General features: G+C 30.0%; 1 protein-coding gene and 1 non-coding gene across 2 annotated transcripts in view; one reads left to right on the top strand and one right to left on the bottom strand.

Moving 5' to 3' along the window:
• The first annotated feature begins 545 nt into the window (after nucleotides 1–545).
• LOC116775879 (uncharacterized) overlaps nucleotides 546–17,216 on the top strand; it is a 282,405-nt gene continuing 265,734 nt past the window's right edge. Inside the window, exon 1 of the mRNA XM_032668891.2 lies at nucleotides 546–848. The gene's annotated coding sequence lies outside the window, so the exon portion shown is untranslated. The remainder of the gene's footprint in view (nucleotides 849–17,216) is intronic.
• Trnag-gcc (transfer RNA glycine (anticodon GCC)) lies at nucleotides 11,347–11,417 on the bottom strand. The gene has a single exon. It is a non-coding gene; the product is annotated as a tRNA-Gly (tRNA).

Raw genomic sequence — 17,216 nt, 5'->3', positions numbered from 1 at the left:
GGAAATACTTTTTTTCAGATATTTCATATATATATTGTAATTCCTTCTTATGTTTAATTTCAAATTCTGCATTTTATTGTCCTACCAAGGTATTTTTGAATCAATTATGTAGGTTCTTCGACAATAAGTACTGAATACTATACTTAGGTCCCTATTCAAGATGACAGTGACATTATTCCGCATCTTGCTAAATGTTGCAAGGGACAATTTATTCTTCATTGGAGTTTTCATATATATACCCATTATTTTATTACGTATAATTTTATAAAACCTATAATCACAGAATCATCACTACCAATAAATTATATAGGGACGCAAAATTTTACCTTAGTATAATGAATAAATAACTATATAGATTAAAAGCTTTTCCCTTACTCGATGATAGTTCTTTATCTAATTAAAAAAATCTATAATTGCGGTCTTTCCAAATTCATATATTAAAATAAATGTTATATTTAAATTTTAACACATTGCTTTAACTACTATAAAAGTTTGGATCCTAGTGTCCTCTAGCGTATACAACATTAAACCTTGCTTTGGCGGAAGATGGCCGTCGCGTGCCGATTGTTGCTCTGATTGTTTACTACGATTTTAAAAGTTTTTGCCGAACAAAACATAATCTTTTACCATAGAACCTTAGTTTAAGTTATTTCCTGAACAAAACCCGTGGTATATAGTGCTTCTTTAAAGTGTTTTGCTTAGTTTTTCTTTCAAAAAGTGTTTTAAGTGTGAGATGCTACCAGTTTTCTAAGAGTGGTTTAACAGAGGAATGTTGTGATAAAATTCCAAGTGGATAGTGCATTTTAAAAAATTAAAGCAGCTGGGATTAGCTTCATTTATTCTTAAAGGTACGTAGTTTCTCTCTTTAAAAATCTTGTAAACTTTCGAAGTCTATAAGTTTTGTTTACTTCCTAAACTCGGTTGCGCATGTTCGGTAGATAATAAAGTTTCAATAATTCAAACCTCGACTTTCTGAACTTTGTACAATGTTTTTATCTCCTAGTTAATTCAATATGTTTATTTAAAATCTAAATATGTATGAATTTCGAATCTATTATGTTTATTTGAAACTTCACTTAATTTAAAAAAAAATCTGATTTACGAGAAGTTACGTAAATTGTCGTACATTATTCCTATGGCTTATATTGTAGAGTATAATTGGAATATATTATGATATAAAATCTATACAGGTATCAATCTTTGTAAGGGTCGTTCAACTTGTCCATTACCGCATACAGCCTCCTCAGTCGTCGCTTTTGTTACACTTATTATAGTTGTGAATAATTGCAATTATGTTCTATATTTAAAATATTAACGGTGCTAAAGTGAATTTTAAAGTTAAATTAAACACATATACAACATTAATATTTATATATTTAATTATAACAATTATCATATTCTGAGATATTTTTCTCATTTTTAAAACATTTTTCCATTCCATTAGAATTAAATTACGGCATACATTTTATTAACCAATAAGAGAAATTTATTAGTGTAACTTTTTTTTTTAACTTATAGTTTGCTATGATAAATGTTACTAAACTAATGCTTGTAATTACTACTAATTAAATCCCAATTTATTTGATTCCTTGGTACTCTCTTAAAGTTATAAAAAACTATTTAAAGCCTTGATTGATCTTGTTACTAAGAATGGCAATTGCTATTTTTAAAAATAGAACATCATTGTTTTATAAATATAATTTTGATTTTCTATTAATTTATGATATCAATTATCAATCAATATTGTACAAACATAATTAAGCCTTTGTTAATTAGTTATACATAAGTTCTGACTAGTTCATTATAATGTATCTTATTTAATCATTTATCATGGATTCTTACGGGGCGTATTGAGTTAATATGAGATATGAATTGTTTGAAATCTTTGTGGCTTAAAAATAAGTATATGTTTTGATTATGATATTAAGAACATAATTATTGTGGATTTATAATTGGAGAAAAGAAATTTGTATGTATAGTTTTTTGGTTTTATTTTTATTTGGAACGCAATAGTGGATAGGCAAGTATAAGGGATCATTTTATAAAGTATTGAACTATGCAAGAATATGTTTGAATTTTTGTATGAAATAACTTAATAGGAGAGTAACATTAGCTTAGGATTTAAAAAAATATTGTACATGATGTTAATTAATTATTGTTTGCAATCAAATTTCATATTGTCTTGGAAATTGATGTATATTATTTCAGTTATTTTAAAAATAAAATAATAAAATTGTTAGATAACATATTACAGGCATATCAAAGTAAGAAGTTGTTCAGTCACAGATATAACACATATTATCATTTCGCGCGAGCGGAGACGCGGTTACAAGTTATATGAAAGAGCGTTAATAAGTGACGCCCTAATTTCACGTTTTCCACTCCATTGGACATAAATAAGTCAATAGACACGCAAATAACTCGTAAATATTTTTTATAGCTTAATCATACTTTAATTATTAATTAAATTCATTATTTCGTCTTTTATTGTTGTAACAAATCTTTTTTGTTTAATAATAAGATGTATCTGTGTCGTTATAGCGAAATTAACTAATCAAATGCATTTAGGGCTTATTTTCTTTTCTTATTAGTGAAGTATTCCTCGACAAAGAATCCACGAGAATAGTGACGTATTCTCGTCATTTTTTCACCTGAAATGCTGAGAAACCTTTTTAAATATGTTGTATTATTTGTATAGAAAACGATGACGTTATGAACAACCCGATTTCGCTAATGTAAACAAGGCCTTATAAATTTTATTTCTTCACTCATTATTTGTCCTATTGAAAATCTTCCAACTCACATAACTATAGTTTTAATCAGCTTAAATAATTAATAACAATTAATATCGTATCCCATACTAATTATACGTCATATAATATTTATAACGCCGCTATAATTTAAAGGGTTGATTATATTACGTAAGTGCTGTCAATTGATTAATTACTTAATTAAATATAACAATTCTTGATAATCCCATTCGCTTTAATCTTGACGAAATTTAAATATAAAATTGAATATACATATATATATAATATTTTAAAAGTTTAAATAAATGATATCTTTTATACAGCGAAACGAATTTAAGTTATAGTAAGATTATAGCGAATGAAATGAATCAGAATTAATAATTCACAAAAGAATAGAAAAGTTCTTTTCTTATTTCACAAAGGGAAACCGCGTCTCGAAGGCTTTATTATAGCATTTATTACTGACCTTAGTGCAACTTTAAAATTACTACGGTGAGCCACAAAAGGTATTTGCTAAGTTATGTCAACATTTGCGCTGTTATATTTGTGTTTATATATATTATGGTTGTTTATTGACTTGTTTGAGAGGTTAAGTGACCACCCAAAGCGGCTTAACCGTGTACAAGATTCGTTTAGAATTTATGACATACCTAATAGATATTTAATATCTATATAAAATTCATATACATTATAATACTTGTAAAACAATGTTTCTCTATCGTTTTTTTTTAAATAAATGTAAGGTATTTTTCTAATATAATTTATAAAAATATAGATAGTTTAATGTAAAAGGTAGATGTGTGCCGCAAGAGCTATGCTTTGTCGAGAATGTGGTTTGCATGCTCCACTATAGTACTGCACTCATTAACCAACGCATCGTCGAGATTAGTTCATATAAATAAGTCCGTTAAAATAGATATTTTTGCTTTGTTCTCTAGAATAGAATCTTGAGCTATTTTCATGTCATTTTTTGATTATTCACTAAGCTTCATTCTTATTAAAGTCTATATAAAAAATTCAATACACAGACGTTACCTACTACAGAATGTACGATTTCCATGCTCAGTCATAAGGAATTATCGTAAAATAATACGAAAATCCTTAATAACGAATTTTTAGGGTCATTTACATAATTAATTTGATATATAGGAAATAAAATTAATATAAACCATAACGTATCTAATACGTCTCAAGGATCCTTACTTACAGTGAAATCAGTTTGAAACTCTGTTCGAGTGGTCTTCGCATCTGGTTCCCGTCACCGAGTGACTTGATTCCTGAGGATCTATTACAGGATGTAATAACTTTTAATGGGACGAGTTTCAGGCGCTCTCGTTTAAAGGGACTACAAAACTCGAAATTAAACTTGGGAGTCAGTACTTGCGATTCTCCTAATTTAATTGACATTTGATAATTAGTTTTATCTATCTGGTTTCTTGTAATTGTAATATCTTTATTGAAATATGATAATAATTAAGATTTATTACGTATAATTATAATATCATTTGTGATAATAATTTTTATTTAAGTACCTAATCATGTACACTATCATAAAGTTAACCTAAGTATTGTGAGTATAGTTAAATAAGATATATAATCAGTTTAATGTATGTAATCTTTGCTTCTGTATACTAGAAAGTAGTTGCAGCGACTTGTTTACTTTAAGTTGTCAGAACTTTTTCTTTTTTAGTACAGTTACCTAGATAGCGAAGATAGAACTGCTTACAGGATGAGCGTTAAATAAAAACTTGTTGGAAGTGAATTATCCTATGAACGGTATAAAGTTTTGAAATAAAAATCATAGCAACAATCATATGTTTATATTGATAATGATAAAAGTTAATATGAGTATGATTATTGCCAAATACATGTCGAGATATCGATATTTCGTTATTCGATATATCATAATCTGAGCTTCACATTGAAAAAACTCAATAGTAACTTTTTAAAATACATTTGGCATATTCCGTTTAATCGTTTCAAGTGTAAGAGTATTATGAAGCATTGTTTTTAAATTATAATGAATCTGTCTGTATCATGATTGATTGCTTTCATACGAATACGAATTGGAGAGATGGAAACTATGTTTGTGGAGAATCTAATCGCAATGCTTTTGCAAACACGTACATATTCAGATCCGAAATTAATGACCTGCTGACATACTTATTGCAGTGGAATCTATTTTGATACTGGAGCAAAATCAGCGAAAACAAGTTCCAAATGATTCATAGTTAGGAAATCTACTTAGATGGATTAATTTTTGAGAAATGGAATTTATGGATTGTGTAATATGAATTAAATATGTTGTAAAAATTTATTTTATAAAAGATACGTTATAATCGCAATACGTAATATTACTACGAAAATATAAGTCATAAATCAAACATTAGCATGCCAGATATCCGAACAGATGACTGTGGGGAATAAGAGTTAAATGATTCGTAGAAATAATAAACATAGAAGAAAAATAAAACATAATATGTATAGCGTGAACACAGAAAAGTTTCTCACAATGAAACATCGGCTTTCATTTCTCCATCATCGCGTCATCACATTCCTAAGTTTCCAACTTAGACAATAACAGTCGGAGTTAAAAAAACTTCAATAACTTGGCGTCATTTTCCAAGGAATTCTAATACATCGTCGAAACTTTCAGGCTTTCGACCCGCCAATAAAGTACTCAACAATGTACTTTGTTCCCTATTGCTGTTTTATGATGCCATCCATGGATATACTATATTTGATGTTTTTATTTCACGTGATCCGCTTCGAAAGTCTTCTTTAAAAATGCGATAGGTATGAAGCAACGAACAGAATATTAAACAAAAAACACATATGCTGTTTGATGCTTTAAGGTACTTCATATGCTGTTATCTTAAACTTTGACTACTAAAGTACTGTTAAAATGTGTAATAGTGCAATACACAGACTTCCAGATACAACATTAAAGGTTTAACATAAACTTTCATACGTTATAGCATTTAATTACTGATAATCTGAACAAATTTCCTTTAATATTATACATATTTCGTTTGTTATATTCGTTAGTCCCCAGCATAAATTGGACTTCTGTTCTGGTTAAAAGCAAACGTTGGTATTGTTGCCAATAACCACACTATGGTTATAACCTATCAGATTTAGATAAGAAGGCAAAACTAGCTTGATCTAAAGTTTAAACAAGTGTGACACAGCTGGAAATTAAGTTTTATTTCACAATTATCGCTTATTTTTCATCATTTGTAATATTAATTTTAATTGATCCATATTGCGTCCAGATTCATACTGAGCGTCAAAAGCTAACACCGATCAATTGATATGATAAACGACGACTTCGTATATTTAATAAATGGAGAAAAGAAAACGAATATACGAAATAATTTATTGCATCGAATAAACGAATCAGCATCTGTATATATTTAATCTGCCCCCAAGTTCAGTAGCTACAACAAATATTGCATGCCATGCCCGTGGTGTAACACGCTATTTGCTCTCAACCCCTACCGCCTAAACTGCGTTTGCATCGTTTCTATTCATAACACACCCTGCCTTTTGCAAAAAAAAAAATCACCAATACCATTCAAAACTCTACCAACGAAATGTTAAAGTCCCTTTTGATGAAAGCCGTCGGCGCTCCAGATTTATGTATCTTATTATATTTTATACGCGTGAAATGATCGGACGAATCAGAAATTCCATTTGCGACTCTATATCTAACGAGCTAAAAACTTTTTGTGATTCCTTGATCGTGGATTTCTCTAACCCCTTTGAGATCATAAATTATCTACTTAGGTTTGCATTTGGCGAGAAATTGCTTCCCGTTTGTTTGAATGCATAAAAAAATATGTCACCAGAATGACGATGGGATATTAAAAAGTAGCGGAACGTACGCTGTTAACAGAGTGGTTATTTCGAATGTGATATATAGCAGTTTTATTTATCCTTTTGTGGCAGCAAAGGATTGTATACGCAAAAATCGGTGTACCGAAATATTATTTTTGCCCAAATGTTGCTTTCGCACTAAAACCAATTCAGCAGAGTACTAACAATAAGATATATTACAACAATTGTAGCCAAAATCGAGAGTATTGTTAATACCTCACAAAAACATAAGGGTGAATTTTATCTCACAAGAACTAAAGGTGAGTTGTACAGAGATAATATAATATTGAAACCCCGCCGATTCAATTTGAGTAACCATAAAAACATTCAATGTCCTTGAAATCCTCGTGACACCTATCTCAAGTAGGCGTTTATTTCAGCTATCAAAGTTACAGACTACGTTACAGATGTCGCCCCACTAAAGTGCTTCCCTAATCTGTACATTTGCTATCTCGGGTCGCAGGTCGGAAGATATCGTAAGCGCTTTTCCCCTCAGGCGATAGTAAAATCTCGTGTCCAATGCATAAAGCCAATTTTCCCCTGACCTTCATTTTCTGTCCGTAATGCAGTTAAAACCGATCCACATTTCGTTTTTAAAGAATGTGTAGATCGACCTATTTCCAAACGTGATAGATGGTCCCTCTCATTTTATTATTGGAGCGTTTGATTGAATTTGCTCGTGAATTCTTCATTCAACCTTATTACGGCTGAACTCACAGAAGCTCACGAATACTTTTAGCTACTTCATCACTCTTACGAAATAACATAAATGCTTTTTCAGTTCCGATATGAATTTCTTTAAAAATATGTAGATATTGCGTTAAAATTTTAATTTCATGTGGACAAAATAATATTGCTGCTGCTATGCAAATTAGTATTTTTTTCATACATCGCTTAACAAATTTAAGTTTGCTAGGAAGTGCTTGAGATGTTTTAATAATTTTTAGTCTTTCCATGTTTATGATTTCATTTTACACTAAAAATATGTAAGCTTGACATAACAGATACTGCTATTGGAAGTAGGAACTTACAATTTTGTCACCGTTGTATCTAACCTCATAAAAATAAATATCCCGTAATTACAACTCTATTGCCACTACAATTTTGTCGAAAGTCGATTAAGTCTCTCGTATTTCTTGTAAATTATTTTGGCTTCCTCTAGCTGGCGAGTATTTCCTTAACATTTCCAGATCAGCCACATCCGGTCGCCCTAACAATTAGCCTGTTGCCCTCACAGGCTTTGTGTTCCTTTGCATAATAATTCCATGGGACACGACTTAATTTTTGTAAGAGCAGGCATTATTCCGGCGGCCATTAAGATAAAATTATAAACGAACTTTTTCCTCTTGTCGGGCCTTCGAGTAATCCTCTACTAGGGTCGCTGGTTGGTAAATAATTGCTCAATGGTTTGGTCTTTATTAACTTTAAAATTGCTCTTGTTTATTAAGATTTTAATTTAGTCTTCTGCAACACGAGGATATAAGAACTTGCTTGTAGTTCATTAAATAAACCATTAGCTTTGAATGATTATATCTCAGGCTTAATGTTTTACATTTTAAATCTCGTATTTGACACATCCGTCTCGTATCACTGAATAATGTATTTCATCCATTAAAATATCTGATTTGAACACCCCTGCGCTTTCTAAATATAACAGAATGGTGTTTTCTGACATCCAATGTTTATTTGTGGGAATATTTTGGACGTTATTTAGGATATTTTTTGTTGTTCTTAAGTTTCGGAATTAGAGTGATCTGTGGCTTAAATGTCCCATTTGTTATTTTGAATGATTGCCGTTTTTGCTCCTTCGTTGAACCCTTAAACAGTATATTCATTTATAACTTTCATTTGTTTTGAACCTTATGAGGTTTTTTTGATGGCTTAATTCGTTATTCGTTGTTTTTTATATATGCGTAACCATTATCTTTTGTTTTGAATAAATTAATAAATAAATTTACCTTAATAACAAACATTTCAAAAGTGTATTACGATATGAAAAATATAGAGATTTTTTAATTTTTGAAACAATATTTGTACCTACGTAACGAATTTGGGGCAGGAATGTTGGTATTGGTAATTGAGGGTGGCTTCTACAATTTTGCGGCCGTACACATATAATGATATTGTTGAGTAAAAGCATAAAATAGATAAAATGTTGAAGCATACAAATACAATTGAATCATTTTTTTCGTCTCAAGTTGACCTTGTGGATTTATGATAGGATTTACTAACAATGTTTGCGGTAACATAGAAATAGTGAATTAATATATTTCTGTTAAAAATGGTTTCTTAATTTTATAGTTATTTAGAACTGATAGAATATCAAAAGCCAATGAAGATTTCCAAGGTAATTCACACTTAGTTATTCTGTAGGATCAATTTTTTTTTCAAACTCATGAAAAAAACCCACCGTCTTAATGTATTTTTATGTTATTGTAATTTTTAAAAACGTTAAAAATTAAAAAAAAATGAAATAGAGAACACTGTGTGTTCTAGTTTCATAGAAAAACAAATACTTTATTTTAATGATCGTTCCAAACCATCAGTCACTAACAGAAGCAATACTTACATCTTTAAGAACCAAAAGCTATATTCATCCAATATCTAAAGAATTTTAGAGCTCTTTATCTTCGTTTACTCGACGTTGTTTCGTGAACTAATAATAACATTTTATTGGGGCCCAGAAATGTTGGAACGAGCTTATTTTTATCTATATGCTAACACAACACACCTTCGTTTTATCTAAAAATAAATAATACCAGGGAACACTAAACTTTAGTATTGGTCAATGTAGGTGTTAAGTGGCTAACATCGTACATTATCTCCGGTAAGTGTTATAACAAATTTATGGGGTGAAAGTTGTTAATAATGCTATAAAACTATTTCTGATATTAATGTTCATACACAAATTCAGACGAAATAAAAATTACTGGAGTAACTCACACAAAAAGAAGCGACAAATGAAAATTGTAATTGAATTTTTGATTGAGTCATTGTTGTGGTTGTGATATTATAACGGGATTAAGGTTTAAATATAACTATGAATGGTTTCCAAATCAGGTTCATCATTGTTAAAATAATTATAATACTGAATATTAATTTTATTTTAAACACTATGTACCAGCCCCGGCTGCGCATGGGCTCTTTACAAAAAATATAAAACAGCCATTTAATAGGATAAATTTAATAATAAAATAGCCATTTAATAAATAACTCTTTAATTTTGAGAATTATTAAACTTATATTATGATAGCTTTCAAATGGTACGGACGATTTAAATGACTTAAAAAGTAATTACAGATACTGATGTAGGCTTCAAAACGAAGTAATTTATTTTGATAAGACTTAATACCGTATTTATGTAATAAGCTTTCCGATAAACGCCTTAGGAATGCCAATTTTTAAAAGTTGTAAAATGGATATAGTATATTATCCTTAAGGTATACTCGTAGACATATGCCTCACAAGTAAATACAAAAACTTAGCAAATTATATACTAAAACCTTCCTCGAGAATCACGCTGTCGAGTGGGTGATAACTGTTTGACAATCGGTGCAGTAGGTTTTCCGAATATCGCGAACAGACAGACAGACAGACAGACAGACGCGGCGAAGGACTTTGTTTTATAATATGTATTGATATGAACCAACTGTCATTTAATCAATATTTTGTTCTAAAATAAACATTGTTCTAGTTATACAAACTTTTAATTCTAAATATATACCAGCTTTGCTCTTGGTATTTTCTTAAAATTCTTAGCCGTAACTCCAAACGCAATATTTATCAGTAAACAATTTCCATATCAGTATGCGACCGGAACCGTCAAGCGTAGTCTAGCGTGACAAGTTTTTGTTTATTTGACACATGTCACAGCGAGCAAGTGACACTTAAAGTTACTGTCACGGTGACAACCAAAAGTAACTTGTCACGTGCCCATCGGAGACGAATAATTTAAAATGTTGCATTGTCACGATCTTTCTTGTTAAATTTGTTGAATTATTTGGTAAATATTATAAAGCTGTCGGAATTTATCATTGTCTCCAAACTATAATAAAAATATATTTTATATTGGACTTTTCTCTTGGAATTGAGATAAGCATGACCCTTACGTTTATGAACTTGACCTATAATATGAGTATGAAATGGCTGGAATATCTCAAATAACAAAATAAACCATTCGATGACATAGTTACCAAACGAGAAGTTGAAGCAATTTATTTACCGTTTGAAATGTTCACAAGCTGTAAGTAATAAGCCTCGCTTACTTTTTATATTAGTTTTGAGGTTCCCACTTTATGAATACGAATCGAGTCAACTCCATTCGAAATTCAGTGTGTACGTATGGATACGGTTTTGAGACGTGCAAGAAGCGTTTAGAATAAATTGCATAAACAAACAGATTTACGGAGACTAATATAATGGGAATTTTAGATGTGGACGAGTTCAATGTACTTTGTTTGTTATATTTATGCTCTAGTCGCTGAATATATTCATAAGTTTGTAGAATCTGTTGTTTATTATGTAAGGTTTGCAATGAGTACGAGTGCGTCATACATACGATGCAATAAAATTGTTTGTATCTATTTTAGTATTTCTAAAAGTTTTTTTTTTTGTAATAACAGTCTAAAGAATAGATGAAATGATATTGAAAACAATGGAAATGTTTTATAATGATAATAATATGATGATAAAATTGTACGAGTAATAAAAAGTGTACTGCATCGGCCGGGAATCGAACCCGGGCCGCCCGCGTGGCAGGCGAGCATTCTACTACTGAACCACCGATGCTTGTATTATAACTATCAATTTACTTCACTAAACCAAACAGTGATATTATAAAATAAATAAGCAATAATTTATATCTAAATCATTACTTAAATATAATTTGTACACAATTAAAGGTAATTTTTCAATGCCATCGCTAATCTAAGATCACGTTGGACATTTGTTCGTGTTACGACTGTCATCTCAACAACAACTGATCACCAGCAGCCGATGTCTGATATCTATCTGTACAATAACATTATCTGACAATCGAATATCATCAATTATTGAAATAATTGACTATCAGTATTCAGTATACAAAGTTTTAGAGGTGTTCTTATTTAATACTAAGTTTAGAAATGTTATTTAAATTATGGAATATAAAATAGGTTAATATGAAAGTATGCCATTTTTAAAATCTGTATTGTAAAATGTGTTCATAACGCACAAAGAAGGTAACGTCGGCCCACAATATAATAGACTTCGTTTAACCTAGAAATCTAGTATCAGACAAAACCTCACGAAAGTGGGCTAAGAAAAAACTCAGCTCCTTAGTTGGCTCCAAGGCCGTACATTTAAAAAGTGTCAATTAAAGAGATTTTGAATTGTGATAAAAAACAAGATGTTGTTTATTTTAAAAAACTGTAATTATGTTTTCAAATAAAAGCTTTTAATGCATTACGCTCTTAGGATTAACATTTTACATGTTAATTTTATTGTAGGAACAATATGTTTTTTATTACAGCTGTCTTTATACTATTTAATGTTAAATTTTTGGGAAAAAATTAAATAAGTATTCCTACCGGCTACGACATTGATTGGTAGCGGTAATAACTCTGTTTTCATCTGCTATTTTGTCCTGTGTTTTTCTTTTTAATATTTTGGAAAATAAATAGATGTTCTTCTAGTACCTAATTTTCTATAAAACATCTGTTATTTATTCAGATATTTAAATGATTGTACTAGAACAGGATGAATATTTCTTATCTGGACCATTTGTTTAGAGAGCCTTAATTCTTGATGTCAAAAATAATCGACATAAAACATAAACTGCCCACAAACAAGATAAAGTGTTATGGTTATAATAAAATCAAAGATATATTTACTCCAACCGAATGTGAGTTTTGTTCTCGTCTTGTTTATTTTCAGTATAATTCACATAAATTCACATTATTAACATTCTAAGCGCATCCAACTACAGGGATGTGCTATATCTTAGTGACGTCTTGATTTAAATTGTATTACCCCTTACAACCGCTACATGCAGTCCTGAATGTACAGGCACTTGTTATGTTAAAACTTTTGTTTATACGAGAAAATTATATATGTTAAAATATTATTTGCATGTGTGCTTCTTTGTAACTAAATTTATCATTAATGAAAAATAGTCGCAGTGTCCATACTTACATATGTATAGAGTTTTTTATTTTAATTAAATTCTGAAATCGCCAATTTGTCACCTTTTTTGAAAACGTTTTTTTTTGTATATCCATAAATTTTAGTTCTAAACTAAATTATATATATTACACACAAACTATGAAAGATGGTAAGGCCTTTCGAAATATTAAAAAAAATAAAATGAAGAACCATGTGATTGAAGTAAAAGTAATACGATCCGTATATAATAATTAGGTCACACTTAAACTTATAAATTAATTTCTGTTGTGTGTCTATTATCTTAATTGAGTTTGATGAATCTCACAATCAAACTGCGCTGCGTATACCAAAGCACTGCCGGCGATCGTGGATTCCTTTATCTAGAAAATAAATTAAAATTAAAATGTTTTATAACAACGGTTAAAAATAAATCATTGTTTTGTATCGTGAAAAAGTTTTCTAAAGTAATTATCACCACTGTATGTAAATGCAATCAAAATCCCCATTGTTTAAGTGTGAACGTTTAAAAAAACATTATTCGTATATTTTGATACTTGTATAGCTGCGAGTGCTTACTATATTAATTCAAATGCAGCCTTATTAACCACATATATTGAGTCAGGCTTTCGCTGAAATGTAATCTCAAACAAAACACTCTAAGCACGTTCTGTCTAGTTGTCAGCTAAAATAAGTGCTTTTCTGCTCCAATTATAGTTGTCCAGAGCTCTCGTCTAAGCTGTGTCAGTATATAAATTACTTGGATATTTGATATTTTAAATTAACCTTGGACGGATTTAGATATTTCTGTGATTTCATGAAATATTTTTATTAATAGATCTATGATTAACATATCCTATGTAATATAAGACCCTACTTGTTTTTTCAGATAGGGTTCAGATGTCAGGGAATGGTAACCAAACAATAATAATCTGTAATAATCGAAATAGGTCATTCATCAAGCAGCACGTCAAGACAATTTAATCTTAATTGTGTCGATAAAGTAACTGGAATTCTTTTGCTTTGATTGATCCTGTCCATGTCTCTATGATCTTTATTATAGTTCCAAATTTTTTGTTTAAATATTCGACATATTAAAGCGAACGTTACAAGATGTGTATTCATATATCGGCTAATAATTGTAAAAAGACAACGACTTTAAGCGTCCACAGAAAAGAGTAATCAAATTTCAACCGAAACTCAACGCAAAACTCAATTGTCGCAATAAAATGATGTAATTATACATCAAACACATTTCCAGTGTAATGGGGAGCGCGACTTTTAACGCTATTAAGACTGTTTTGCATAATAAGGGAATACTGGCGTCACGCCTATTGTGTTCCAATTGTTTTTATATTCGGGAATGTCTGCGCTAGGGAATTTCCCTACAGACTACAAGTTCATCAGCAGCATTATTATCAGTTTTTATCTTACTAAACACGAACAGTTTAATCGTTCCCCACTCGTGATTAAAATGAATGGTATCGGAGATTTATTAATATGAAGTTGAAATTTAAAATAACGATACAAGCTCGTCTTTATAATCAACAGGTTAAATTAGTAAGCAATTTATTTAAAAGAAGTTTTAAATTGTAACATAAATGTTATATCCGACAATTATATGGAAATCTTATAAATTCTCCAGGCATATTAATCTAATACAAAATGGAGATAATCGTGGACGTCTTGAGAGATTAATGTAGTACAAGTTTATTAAGATGAACATTACATAGTAACAGTCCCCCATGGGTGTTTGTCGCTGATATTGTGATATAACATCAGTTTGACGTCTCTTAGGCCGTCTGCACACCTGACGATGATTTAATAGTGTATAAACATATATAGTTTATATTAAAAAACATAAGCGAAATACGATATTAAAAATAACATGAATTTTATCATAAATATAACTGACTGTATGACTTTCATGTTGTTACTTTAGAATATAAGGAAATAAGTTGTTAATTATTTAAATATTTATAAATATCTCTACAATGTTATAAATAAATATTAATTAACATCCGACAGCCAGTCTGTGTGAGCCCTTAACAGGCTCTATGTTACAACGTATGTTCAGGAATGTAAGCATTGGGGTGTCAGTAGATTGTTCGGGATGATTTAGGTATGGTTGCGATTGAAATTTATGGTTTTAGTAATGATTACGGACGTTTTATTGATACAATATCAATTATGATTATTTAATACGTACCGAAAATATTTTTATGATAGAGTTGGTTATATGATATATCTAAAAGTATACATACTCTTTATAAATAAATATTAGGTCATTTCATAGGTTTTTTTTTTAAATATAACTATTAAATTTATTATTGCTTTACCACATAACTTTAAGCATGTGACCTTTTTTAGCCGCCAATGTTATATTAGTAAATTTCTCATGTGGAAACAACCTTATCGATATAAATTTAAACTTCCTTTTGTTTAAATGATAGGTAGTTTGTGTTGCAAAATGGTACAAAAAAGCCAAAATCCTAAACTATGTTGATTTAAGATGTAGGACATTTTCATATATTTAAAAATTCGTGCTCTAGAGATACATTCGTTGCTTTTTCATAACAAACATAATAAATATGATGAAGAGGTTTAGTGTGTTGCGCTGATAATATTGTTCTCGTTAAAATAACAGTTAAAATTACAAAAGGAACCGAGATCTCATTTCTACATAACTAAAGAAAAACTCAAATAGTTTAGTAGATTCTCTGAAAATTAAGAGAGACAAACCGTCTATATAAATAAATAGCAATGCTAGTATGATAGTAATTCGTTTCATAATCAATAATCGTGTTGTAATGACCACCACCACCAATTCATCAGCTTTCCCCGGGAACGCCTTTGAATATATCTGTTCTTAAAATATATATTGTATTTTAAGGTAAAAAATACACTTGTGTTATTGTTTGAATGAATTTTCAGTGAAAAGTTTGTTAATTAATTTATTAACCTTACATGTATAGCATGATTTTATTTTTCCTTATGACACAAACATTTCGTCTCCACGTTACACACATGAATGTCTTTTGGATATATTATTATGTAACATTAACTCTTTCATCTATTGCCAACTAACGATACTCAATTTTTCATTGTAACGGTCTCCATACAAATATTTGTTTGGGTCGAGCCCTGTGACTTGCGTTTACATTTTTTTTTTTTTATATTTCATCCGTAATAAATCTTCGATCTTGAATTATTCATATCAAAAAACACGTATTCATGGAATTAATTTGTTTCACGAGTATTTTTCTGTTAATATTAATCGATTCTAACAATTTAAGGTTCTTCGCTGATTTAAAAATAAGTGTCTCGAAGAAGTAGGTTTCTAAGTTGATTATGTATCTTATTTAGTGTTAGTGAGTTTACTGAACGTATTGTTTTATAAAAATAAAGGAAACTAACAGCAGAAATGTTTTTTTTATCTAAATGCTTTGTATAGAAAACTTTATGTTTTATCTTTTATGAAAACAACCTATTTATTCGCATGAACCATGTTATGTAATGATATTTTTAATATTTTTTTATACGAATGGGAGGTTTTTTAATATATTTTTATTAATAAAGTATTTGTGCGCTTTCATTTAGCTGATTGCCTCGTGTTGCGTTTTATATTGCAATGCTTACAATGGATGAACATTTATAACATTTAATACGCGAGCTGTGATTACTCCATTTACGTCCTATTTCACAGGGATTACGTAAAAATATATTCCGTATATTGTGGTACTGGTGATAACCGTAAAGAGATGTGTGATTTCGTGCATTACCCTCGCTTCGAGATATTAAAGACGAAGCCAAGTTCACTGTCAGGAAAAATTTAATATAAGACCGCATCAAGCCCGATGATGGTATGCCATCAGCTTTATAAATAATCTCAATTAATGAACTAACTCCATCCCAAGCAATAGTTCAGCGTGCGTAGGAAATATACGTGAGAAAATTAAGAAATAGTTTGATCTAGTTGACATACATCAAGATTTCCGTATACCGTCTTTTAAATGAACGCGTTAATATCGAAGTAATCAGATATATGTACTTCTATTATACAATTTTTTAATAAAAAAATTTTTCATATAACGTTTTAGCAAATGATTATACGAACATTTTTGGGCTTATAGTGTGGTTTTCAGAAACAAAATGCTTTTCAACGCTCGTTTATTCGACCGCTACGTAACAAGAACCACTTAATGCTTTTAAAAATACAGAGGTGAAGTTCAAACGTGTTTCGAATAACTAGTAAGGAAATTAATTCACCTGCGAATCGTGGAATTAGTGTGCGAGGACTGCTGCTAAAAGTGGAAAGGGCACGTACTCCGCAAAACAAACTAAGACTTGACCGTTTTGAATATGAGCTTTTAATTTGGAACTCAGCTGAAATTAATTCTCTTATATCAAACGAGTGGTTGATTTAATTATTGTTTAGCTGATGACCTT

Source organism: Danaus plexippus, chromosome 24, assembly GCF_018135715.1.
Source record: "Danaus plexippus chromosome 24, MEX_DaPlex, whole genome shotgun sequence".
Lineage (NCBI taxonomy): Eukaryota > Metazoa > Arthropoda > Insecta > Lepidoptera > Nymphalidae > Danaus > Danaus plexippus.
The sequence above is the reverse complement of the archived record's forward strand: the minus strand, read 5'-3'. Positions and strand labels throughout refer to the sequence as shown.